Below are 9,880 nucleotides of genomic sequence, written 5' to 3' on the forward strand. Positions count from 1 at the left end.
TTTAATCTTGAAGTTAACCGATCCACTAGTTTAGTTTAGTTTTTTAATATAAAATTAGACATTTTGATTTATATTTAAAAAAAATAAAAACGTATTAGTTCATACTTATTTTTATTAGAAAAATCAATTAAAACCGAATTGAACTAAGGATATGTATACTCTTAAAAATAAACTATAACATTAGGTATATTTTAGTATTTTAATTATTATGGTGCATATATATTCGTTGTTTAGTAAAAAAAAACATCAACTATTATGGAGCGTGTATGCTTTTTATTTAGAAAAGTGTCAAGAAAAAAAAATGTCCAATTTCAATCTATAGAAGAAGTAGACCGATATTTAAAATTAGTCAAAATGACCTATTCAAAACAAAAGTGGAATTAAAAATAAAATTTTGGAAAAAAATATAAAAAATTGAGAATCAAATTAATAATAAATCGAACCAAATAAAAACTAATTCATTGGTTTTATTCTTTACTAGACATCGATTTGGATATCTTCTTTATAAGACCAATTGGTTTAGTCTGATTCTTGGTTGACTCCAAAACTAAAAATCCAAATCGACTATCACCCCTATTAGTTGAAAAAAACCGAGAAAAATTATTTTACGGGTTTTCTAAAATTGTACTAGTTGTGAAAGGTGGAAACTAAATAGGATTATTTTTTACACTTTCTCAAAATATATGAAAACGGAATAGAAATATAATGTAAGGGAACTAATATGAGACAAAAATACATTTTTAGTAGTTGAGATTTGAGAATGAAATTGATATAATCTACGCTTTCATATGACTTTGATTTTGGTTAGTTCATTTTGATCCATGTACTCTTTATTTTGATTTCTATACTTTTAAAATGATTTTTTTATCTTCATATTTTTAAAAACAAACTATTTCGATCCATTGATTTTTTAAAAAAAATTAAAGGATCAAAATCGTCACATTTTATAAATACAAGAACCAAAATAGACATTTTGAAGGTATAATGATCAAAATGAATTGAAGTATAGCATACATGGACCTAAATAAATATTTTGAAGATACAAGATCAAAATGAACCAAAATTAAAAATATAAAGACAAAATCTTTAAAAAAATAAATAAATATAAGGACGATAGTAGTATTAAACCTAATCTATCATTTTTAAAAACAATTGTTTAGTTAAGCTTGTTTTACCCTTAATCTTTAGGCACAAACCTAAATTTTGTTTTAGATTGAGTGATGTAATCTATTTTGTTATTATTTGAAAGAAATTTGTATTTGTAGATGCTAAATTTGTTAGATACAAATGTCAAAAAGTTGTTGTATCATGGAAGAACTACGTGCCTGAAAGCAATTACGACACGACCTTGGTATTAATTGTTGTGCCGGTTGCTCCCTAAAGTTACACAACTTTCAATTTCAAGTGTGCACTCGCTGGAAAATGGATTGGAATCAATGAAAATTATGCTTAGAAAACAGTAGATCTAGAGGAAAAACATATGAATAGGAAAGACAAAAATTGTTCTATCTCTTTCTTTTCAAAACTAAGAGTTATTTAAAGAAAATGTGAGATCGGTTTCCAAAAACAAAAAAATTGTTTTGAAATTAATTTTAAAAACAATTTTAGAATTAATTGAAATTAATTCTTGGAATTAATCACCAACAATTCATTCGTACCTTTTCTTTTGCTATGTTAGTCATTCTCAACAATCCCCCACAAATGATTGATATAGAAAAAAAAAACATTTTATAAAACCTATTTTCTAAGCAAGTTAGGAGACTAAATTTAAACATCAATATCTTGACAATTTGAATCGATGCATAGTGAAATGGGACAACAACATTGTTAGAGGGAGTGAGTTACCTCTTGAACTTTCAATAACTCTGGTTCAAACCCCCATAACACGTTTTACTCCTTAAATTTTCATTGATTCCATGATAAAAGTGTGTTATTTAAGGTCTTGCACATAGAACCTCGGTCAACGTGAAAGCTCTAAAAAAACCCCTTGAACTTTTTCATAGAAGGCGACCACACATTCACAATCACGTTAAGTAATTGCTTCATCAAATCTATCGCAATAGACCACTAAAAAAATAAACTATAAAAACTTCACATCTAGTCCATACTCAGACCAACTTCATCGAGTCTGTCAATGACAAACCACTCAAAAACTGAGCTATGAAGATTTTACAATTATCCATCAAGGCCATACCAGGACCACCTAAAGAAAGGGTTATGGAATTTTTTAAAGGTTTTAGTTTTGTCCATCGAATCCGTACTAGGACTACCCAAATAAAGAGCTATGGACCATCTAGTCTATAGCAATAGACCAACCAAATAAATGGATATAGGCCATCAAGTCTATCACAATAGACCACCCAAATAAAAGGCTATGGACCATTGTAAGGATTTCAATCTCATACTTGTTGAAAATTCTAGAATTACTCTCCTTGTTAGGTCTTTGGTTATGAATCCGTCAAGTTCCTCTCAGACCTCACGAACTTCAAAGACATAATTCCTTCTTTCAACAACCATTTCACGGCTTCATGTCCGAGGCATTTTGTCATTATACACACTATTCTTGACAATTCCATGGCAGCCTGTGAATCACAATGCAAAGAAACTAGTACTAATGTCCTTCATAATAGTACATCTCTCAGTAAGCTTCTAAGCCACTTTAGCCTCTTTTCTTACTAATTACAAAATAATAAATTCACATTCCATGGTAAACATAGCTATGTAAGTATACTTTGAAACTTCCATGATATAGCTCCTCTGCCAAGTAAGAATACATGTCCACTTGAAACTTACTTCATCGTTACCTGTTACCCATTTGGCATCACAATACCCTTCTAATATAGTAGGGAATTTATCAAAATATAAATAGTATTCTATTGAACTCTTAAGATACCTCAATAAATGACGAAGAGCAATCCAATAATTTTTAACAAGATTATGTGTATATCTACTCAATTTGCTCACAACATATTCAATATCAAGTCTGATCTAGTTCATCAGAAACACATAGCACTTCCTATAATTTTTGCATATTGAGATTGAGAAACATTATCGTACTTATTTTTCTTAAGACTCATACTAGCATCATAAGATGTTTTTACAGGAACGTCATCGAAATTGTCATATCTCTTTCACAGTTTCCAATGTGTGATTGACATAAGGAAATCCATTTTTAGTAATACCTTGTATCACATCAGCCTCACCTAAATATTTCATTTCAAATTGTGGGGACATAAATAACTTAATATCATACCTTACATATATGTTTGTACCAAAGATCAGTATATCATCAATATGATGGAGTTGACATTCAACCAACGGAAACTATTTTGATCTTAAGCACTCTAACTACACCAATTTTAGAAGATTAGCATGCATGTTCATGTTTTTTTTCTAGAATTTGGGGTTTATAGATAATACCTTTGTAGAAACCACTTGATTGCTCCAAATTTCCACGAAATTCTTCTTCAACCCATAAAGTAGACACCCACAAGAGCCTTCTCTACTATTCTTGGGCCTTGGATTGGATTGTGAGATACAAATTAAGAGAGATTTGGGAAGATTTTGAGAGTTGAAGAGAGAGAGAAAATTTACAGAATTTTCATCTTCGAAGTTTGGGTTGCATGCTCGAATTTTCTTTAAATAAATATGTATTTATTCATTTCAAACAAGCAAATAAGATTAATCGGGAGATTGACACTCAAATTCCTACTTAATATTAGTGAATTAGGTGTAAAAAATAGAAAAAGTGGAAAAATCACACTTTCCATTTTAGCAATTTTTTTAATTAATTAATTTGGTTTTCTAATAAAATAAATTTAAATTTAAAAGAAATTGATTTCAAATTTTCAAATTCAAATTTATTTTAAAATATTTTATTTTAAATAAATAATTAACTAAACAAATTTAATTAATTAAATAAATAATTTAATATCAAATATTAAATTAATTAAATACCTAATCAATGATTAATATTTAAATCTCATTCAAATATTTTTCAACTCTAAAAAACCATTTAATTCGTTAATCAAACGTTAATTATATCAAATATAATAATCCAAAACCCTAAACCGAATTTGAACATTTCAAATTCTCTTAACAAGTTATTCTAAGGTTTAATCCTTTTACGAGCTAGTAGAGAGACCTAATGGACCTACAGATCATGTGCTCCAACAATTTGAGATTAATTGGCTAAACTCTTATAACCGAATTAATCAATATTTGTTAACTACCGAGACATTCCACTATAGCTCAGTAGTTACACTCTCCTCACTGTAGATATATTTCTGTTCACTTAATTTAACCATAATCAGTAAGTTAATCTTCACAGGTTGTTCATATTGATAGCTAGGTCAACTTGCTGTTTTGCCCCTATAATACATCTTGCTCCTGAAATCTCCACACCCTCTAATGAATAATTGGTTTATGGTCCTACCAATAGACCGAGTCCATCTCAACCATAAAGAGGGTGGGGCCCCTTTGTTTAAGACCAAGAATCAGTACTTAAGAGAACAACCTATCTTCTAACTCTAAAACGAGTAAGAGTGAATTTCGTTTAGCAGGACTATGTCCCCAGTTATCTATCCGATCTTACCCCTAAAATGGGAGGTTTATTGAGTGGCGATTTTGAGCCATTCTCACCCATGCAGATTAAAGGATAATCCTGAATAAACAAGAGTTCTTAGTTAGCTCAGGATTGAGATCGAATTACCTTAGCTCATCAAATTGAAATAGTCAATTTTAACCGTAAATGGTCGTTAAAAAAAGTGACTATTTCGTGGTCCGATCTTATGCAAACATCTTTTGCATAGGATGCCCCCATTCGCATGTTTCCATATGAATGATTTTGGGATCACATCGTTTGTATCAATATACAAAGTGAGCCACATCCATAGTGTCCCCAGGATAAGGTACCCAACCCTATCAATATACTTATAAACTGTTTTTCCTATATACTCAAACTTGATCATATTTTATGTCTCCGCATAAAGTTTAAGTATTCATGTTATAACCATGGGTGATGGAGTTGACATTCAATATGTGGAAATAATTAAGGATTTAAGCACTTTAACTACATCAATTTTAGTTAATTATCATGCATATTCATAGCTTTCAGTATTTTAGGGTTTCTAGTGAATACCTTTGATGATTTCTCCAAATTGTTCGAATTCTCTACAAATTTCATCTTCAATCTTTGTAGTAGACCACCACAAGAATCTTCTCTACTAATCCCAGGCCTTAGATTAAGTGATAGAACTCAAATGGAGAGAAATTGATGTGGTTTTTTAGAGTTAAGGTAAAAGAGGAAAAACTTATTATTATTATTTTTTTTAATTTCAAGTTTCATGAATGCTAAATCTGTACTCAAACCCCCAATTTATAGTTGTTAATCATGTAGATTAGATTAAATGAGATAATGCCACTTAATATTCGAATAAAATTAAGTGGCGTGAGGTGTTTAATATGGTAAATATGGCATTATCTCACTTTCCATTTAATCCAATTTAAAATGTGAAAGTGGGTTAATTGATATTAAAACCAAAGTTATAAATCTAAAATTATAAAAATTCTAAATCAAATAAACAAATTTCATAATTTTGAATTTCATAATTTCAAAAAATTAATAAACCAATTTCATCATTTTGAATTTCATAAATTCAAAATTTAATAAACTAATTTCAATAATTAATTAAACCAATTTAATTAATAAATTTAATATTCAATATTAAATTAATATAATACATCATTAAAATATTTCAATCATATTTAAATATTGTCAACTCTCTAAAACCGTAACATCTAATTCGATAATTAAACACAATAATAATCCAAACCCTAAATTGAGTTTGAATATTTCAAATTCTCTGAACACCTTATTCTAAGGTTTAATCCTTTTATGAGCTATTAGAGGGACATAATGGACCTACAGATCATGAGCTCCAACGATTTGAGATTAATTGATTAAACTCTTTAAACCAAATTAATCAATATTCGTTAACTACCGAGACACACCATTATTGTTCAGTAGTTGCACTCTCCTCACTGTAGATATATTTCTGTCCACTTGATTTAACCATAATTAGTATGTTGATCCTTTACAAGTCGTTCGTATTTACAGCTAAGTCAAAATTATCTTTTACCTCTGTAATACATCTTACTCCTTAAGTCTCAATTGATCATCTAACGAACAATTGGTTTATGGTCCTACCAATAAACCGAATCCCTTCCAGCCACGAAAGGACAAAGACCCTTTGTTCAAGACCAGGAATTAGTACTTAAGGGAACAACCTATCTACTAACCTTATGATAGGTAGGAGTGAATTTCATCTTGCAATACTATGTCCCTAGTTATTTATCCGGCCTTACCCCTAAAATGGGAGGCTTATTGAGCGACAATGTTAAATACTCTCACCTATGCAGATTAAAGGATAATCCCAAATAAATAGGAGTTCATAGTTAACTCAAGATTAAGATCAAGTTACCTTAGGTCATTGAATTGAAATAGTCAGTTTTAAAAATAAATGGTCATTATAAAGAAAAAGTGACTATTTCATGGTTTGGTCTTATGTAAAACTCTTTTGCATAGGATGCCTCCACTCGCATGTCTCCACATAAATGACTTTGGTATCACATCATTTATATCAATATACAAAGCAGGTCGCATCCATAGTATCCCAAAATAAGGTACCCAACCCTATCCATATACTTATAGACCTGTTTGGCTATATACTAAAACTTGATCCTCTTTTATGTCTCTACATAAAGTTTAAGTATTCATGTTATAGCCATGGGTTAATTTATTGGATTTAGGAATGAATGCAATTCAATAACATCTCTATTGTGAATAGAATATGTTTAATGTTTACAAATTGCGAGTTTTAGGGCATTCCCAACAATGGATTCGTTAGTTTATTGGATTTGGGAATCCGCAATTTACATATTCAATACAACGTTATTGAAAAAACCTCAATAACATCTTTATTGAAAATAGGAATATGTTTAAAGTTTATAAAATGCGAGTTTGCGAGTTTTAGGACATATATCCCAACAAACTTGATTCTCTTTTATGTATCTACATAAAGTTTAAGTATTCATATTATAGCCATGAGATCATTAGTTTATTGGATTTAGGAATCTACAATTTACATATTCGATAACAACTTTATTGAAAAAAATCTCAATAACATCTTTATTGAAAATAGGAATACGTTTAAAGTTTACAAACTGCGGGTTATATATATATACACACACAAACACACACGCACACATCCCTATATACCCATTATCAATGTGGGACTTTGGTCGCATTCTCAATATTTCTCCTCTTGAACAAAGGACCACTAAGCCTTCCCTCACATAGTCATTCATCCGTTTAACCCCTATCTAGGCTAATTCTTCTTCATTAAAGAACACCACCTATCTGATAGAGTTCAATTATAGATCACACCATGACTACTTTCAGGATCCACTACATCTTTGTTCGACACCTGAGGATTTAAATCGACATGGCTAAGCTAGGGGACGACTCTGATACCAATTATTAGGGATAACAACTCTCCAAATATCTTTACATCAGTATGATATAGTATCTACTTTGTACAAAAACCCTCATGGCTTTGCTTTTGGGTTTGACCCCAACCCAAAAAGCCTCATACCAACGAAAATAATTGTTCTAACTTATATGCCCATGAAAAATCCTTATAAAATATCCACATATTTTATAGCTTCGATAATATCTCAATTTACCATCAATACAAGATTCCACATAAAAATGATGGAATTTACATATTTAATTTTCATATTATAAACAAGGTAGATGATAGTCAAAATAATATTATAGGGTCAAACTCAATTTAAAAGTAATAATAATATTTTTCAACTTCATGAAATTAATGGCCAAAAATGACAATTTAATCATGCATATGTTAGCTTTTTGGCCCTTAATCTCAAATTAATTAATTTTAATTAATTAATTAATCAATGTTTTGATGATAACAAACTCAATTTTTAATTACTGAAAATCTTAGTGTTTTAATATGTCTATAGCGTAGAGCTCAGAACAACAATTCCAACACCTCTTGAATCATTCAAATCAGAGCTAAAACGAGGACGATATGACCAAAACAAGTCTATAGAAAAAATACCGTGGTGGATGACGTGACATAACCAGACCATTTGCATGTAGATATGTGGCAGCATATTGGTTGAATGGTGGATCATTAAGAGATTAACATATGATGGACTTTTGATTTTTGGGATTGATTTAAAATTTAAAAAAAAAAATTGAAATTTAAAAGAAATTTAAAAGGAAAATAAATTTAATATTATTTTATGTTTGTGTCTAACGGCTAGTTTCTTACACATGATATGTTTTATTTTGGATTGACTTTAAAGAGAATAAATTTAAGAATTTAAAAGAAAAAATGAATTTAATATTATACTTTTGTATCTAACGACTAGTTTAGTTTAAAATCTCTACCATTGATTTTTTTTTCCAATCCAATGGTCCAAATTAATTGTGGTTCTAAAAATTTTTCCATCTCTATATAAACCATCTCCTCTCCAAATTTTAAAAACCAAACAAATTTATACATTTCATAACCTCACAAAACTCAAAAGGTTCCATTGTTGCTCTCTCTAAGTTCCCAAATTTTTTTCTTTTCATCTTATTCTTGAGAGAGTGTTATTGTATTGTGAGGATAAACTTGTTGAGTGCTTAAACTTGTAAATCCACTCCAGTGAGAGTTGTATTGTGCTCTTCAAAAATTCCAACATTTGTAACGGTTTGATCCTAAACCGTGGAAAGGATCGGGTTTGCTACCCGTAAAAGGAGCGGTAGTGTAACGGTTGGGCTCTAATCCGTGGAAAGAGTCGGAAAGATTTTATTCAAATTCCCAAGAGGCACTTGGGTTGGGCTCTAATCCGTGGAAAGAGTCAGAAAGATTTTATTCAAATTCCCAAGAGGCGCTTGGGGAGTGGAGTAGGTCAAGTTTGACTGAACCACTATAAAAATTACGGTGTCTTCTTCTCTAACTCTTTCCTTTTTATTTTTGCAATTAATTTAAGCAATTTATTGTATGTTTTAGTTTGTTCTTATTTATTTGCTAAAATTTGATATAATTAAATTATCACATTTTTTGTCATCTTATTTGTTGCATAATTTGAATTTTTCTTATTATTTATAAAAAGTGTATTAATTAGTTTAATTGGGTTAATTTAGAAAAAAAAAATTTAATTAAACTCTATTCACCCCTCTAGGGTTGCTATAAAACTTTGTCAAATATAACCCACATGAAATATTATTTCCATTCATACTAACATGCTAATAGACATGCTCAAGTAGATCACAATAGCATCTCATATAAGATATGAAATCAATACAAGAACAATAACAATATTATTTTCTTATTGCATTTGTCATAAGACAATTTGTTACTTATGAAATATTCAAATATCTTCAAAAGATTTGAAATTGAATTTTTATTTCTATCCAGATTTGAATCACATTGAGAAAATCTTTGTCATCATCGTCCAAATTGACAATAATTTGAAAATTAAAAGTTGGAGGCATTCATGGAACAAACAATCAAAAAATCTTCACTTAAAAGTCATTATATTCGATTGATGATCAACAACCACAAGATCCACCATACAAACTATCTATCACATATACATATGACAATCACCAAAAATCAATCCACTTATTTACTCATCACAAAGTGAAAATTAAATATGTTGAGCTCTCTCCAAAATTCTCAAATCATGCCTTCAGTTGGATGACTTAGTCAACACACAATTTCAAAAATAAATATAGAATGAAATCCATTTACAAGGATCAATAAAATTATGATCACATTCTAAATATGAACTCTTCATTCTG

This window comes from Benincasa hispida, chromosome 2 (assembly GCF_009727055.1).
Source record: "Benincasa hispida cultivar B227 chromosome 2, ASM972705v1, whole genome shotgun sequence".
NCBI classification, from domain to species: domain Eukaryota; kingdom Viridiplantae; phylum Streptophyta; class Magnoliopsida; order Cucurbitales; family Cucurbitaceae; genus Benincasa; species Benincasa hispida.